The sequence below is a fragment of the Dipodomys spectabilis genome, unplaced genomic scaffold (genome assembly GCF_019054845.1).
Source record: "Dipodomys spectabilis isolate Male_0828 unplaced genomic scaffold, ASM1905484v1 ptg000565l, whole genome shotgun sequence".
Taxonomy (NCBI): Eukaryota; Metazoa; Chordata; class Mammalia; order Rodentia; family Heteromyidae; genus Dipodomys; species Dipodomys spectabilis.
The window spans coordinates 1,485,347-1,488,142 of NW_024871242.1; the positions used below are offsets into that span (position 1 = coordinate 1,485,347).

General features: G+C 37.0%; 1 non-coding gene across 1 annotated transcript; it reads left to right on the forward strand.

Annotated features, from left to right (window-relative positions):
* The first annotated feature begins 279 nt into the window (after positions 1-279).
* On the forward strand, positions 280-386 carry LOC122100131. Its single transcript, XR_006146104.1, has one exon. It is a non-coding gene; the product is annotated as a U6 spliceosomal RNA (small nuclear RNA).
* Positions 387-2,796: the final 2,410 nt, after the last annotated feature.

The following is a 2,796-nucleotide window of genomic DNA, read 5'->3' on the forward strand; positions in this document are numbered from 1 at the left end:
AAGCATTGCAGCCTCCTCCTTTGTTTACCCTTCACATCCCTTCCCAACCTTCCTCTGCCCCCCAACCCAATTCCCCCCACCCCCCGATCCTACACATCTCTTGAACAACAATATCTGGGATTATTTTGTTTTGACATGTCAATCTTGACTATTCTTAAATGTGTGCTTATGTAAGAGGTACATGGTTCTAAAATTTCACGAGAATTCTTCAAAACTTACTTTTCTTTGAATTGTCTAGTTTAAGAAAATCAATTACACTTTATATATAAAAAATGCTCTGTGCTCAGTTCAGCAGCACATACACTAAAATTGGAACAATACAGAGAAGATTGACATGGCCCCTGTGCAAGGTTGACATGCAAATTCTTGAATCATTCCATATTTTTACAACTAAAGATGCTGGAGAGGATGTGGCCACAAGGGAACCTTACTTGATTCTTGGTGGGAGTGTTAACTTGTTCAACCACTTTGGAAAGCAGTATGGAGGCTCATCAAAAGATTCCATATAAAGCTCCCCTATGACCCAGCAATCACACGTTTGGGGATTTACCCAAATGATCACAAAGAAGACCATACTAAAACTACCAGCACAAATATGTTTACTGCAGCATTATTTACAATAGCTAAGATATGGAGCCCACCCCGATGGCCCACAGAAGATGAATGGATCATGAAAATGTGGTATATATACACAATGAAATTCTACGCCTCCATCAGAAAGAATGACATTGCCCAATTTGTTAAGAATTGGAAAGACTTCGAAAAAAATTTATTAAGTGAAGTAAGCCAAGTCCAAAGAAACATAGGTCCCATGGTTTCCCTTATTTTCAACAGCTAATATATGTCTGGGATAAGCAGAATAGATCATAAGCTATGTGCATATCAGATAAGATGATATTATAGGAAATGAACCAGACAAGTCGTTTTTTTGTTTCTTGCTATTGTTTCTAAGATACTTATAATGTGTGATGTGATTTTTTTTTTGTTCCTTTATATGTTCCTCCCCTACGCTCTAACCCCTGTTTTCACTGTATTTGAAGTTGGTGTGCCTACATCCTGTGTATATGTTTCTCTAATTTGGGGAGGGGAAAGGGAAATACAAAATTTTTAAATAGGGATACAGGTTGAGATGCACAAGACACTATGTTGAAAAATGAACTTTACAATTTAGACAGGGGAAGGGGGAGGGGAGTGTATTTGTGGAGGTGGGAGGGAAGGGATGGTGGAAGAAAAAGAAAGGAAGAGGTAACAATGCTTGTTAGGAAATGTACTCATTATTTGCTCATATAAATATGACACCTCTATGCAGTTATTTTTACAGGTGGACCCATTGCAACAATGAGAAGTACATGTCATTATGTCGAAAACGAACTTTACAACTTTGGTGGCGGGGGCAGGGAGGATTGGGTGGGAGGGCTGGGGGAGGATGGGAAGGGATGGGAAGGAGAAACAAAGGAGGAGGCTACAATTCTTGATAAAAAATGTACTCATTATCTTGCCCATGTAATTGTAACCCCTCTGTACAGTATTTTCACAGTAAAAAAAAAAAACGTATAAAAATGTTCTGATATAGAAGAGTTTATTTCCTCTATTTTACCCAGATAATAACGTTAACAAAGAAATTAATGCAGAACGCTGATATGCTGATATGAAGTTATTTTGAATAAATGTGTGTGGGGGGTGTGTACACACACACATGCACACATGCACACATGCACATGCTTGTGTATGGGCATGCTCAGAGTTTGAAATCAGGGCTTCAAGGTCTTGCTAGGCCTTTCCTCTCTAGATTGATGAGCTAATATATGAGCTACATCTCCATTCCTGGCTCTTTGCTAGTTCATTATAATTTCTGAAAAATAATCTCATGAATTTATTCTGCTCTGAGTGGCTTCCAACAGTTATCCATAGATCTCAGGCTCCTGAGTAGATATCCCGTGTAGATAGTATTACAGGTGTGACCAGCCAGGGCAAGGCTTTCAGAATAATTTTAAAAGTAGAAGAAAGTTTACTTGATGGGGGCCTGTTTTATAATCTCCTACTTTTAAAGCATTTTCAAGTGATTATATGTGAATTTACTTCGTTTTCAGATTCTTAAAAGATAGTAAGTGTTGGTATATAAAAGTTTTAGTACTTTTTAAAAAAGGATACTGGAGCTGTGGGACAAAAGAAATTTGACTCTCTTTGGACCTCAATTTATAAGCTCAGCTCTGTGCATGGTAACCCAATGTCACCAACACAGTCTGTGTTGGAGACAAAATGTAACAGAAAACAATCATCATGGGCAATATTTGGTATGCTATTATTTATAGGACAATATGAATATTGAATTGAGAGTGTAGGAGAATGGAGAGATTTTACCTACAATTTTTGTATTGCTAAAAGGCTTTTGGAGACTGTGACTCATTTCCTTCCTCACTGTGTGTCTTTGGGCCATACACTTCGTGCCTTTAATTACAAATTTTCCCAACACTAAAATGATAATACATTAGCATTATAGCAAATGTTATCTTAAGAATTGGGACAAATAAAACTTGCAAAATACTTAACATAAACTTCTATGAATGAGCTTTGAGTTTAGCCATAATTTTTAATACTAAATAAAATGCAATAATATTACAGAAAACATTACAGGTAGTGAGCAACCAGAAGGAATATGATCTATTGACCATGCTCTGCTTCCAAGGAAGCCAGGTGTACAACGTAAAATGCTTTAAATCAAACTGGTTATCTTATACCTTGGTAGTGTAAAAGTATCAAGGACAGAATAATGAAGGAATGTTGTAGACTGAGGTA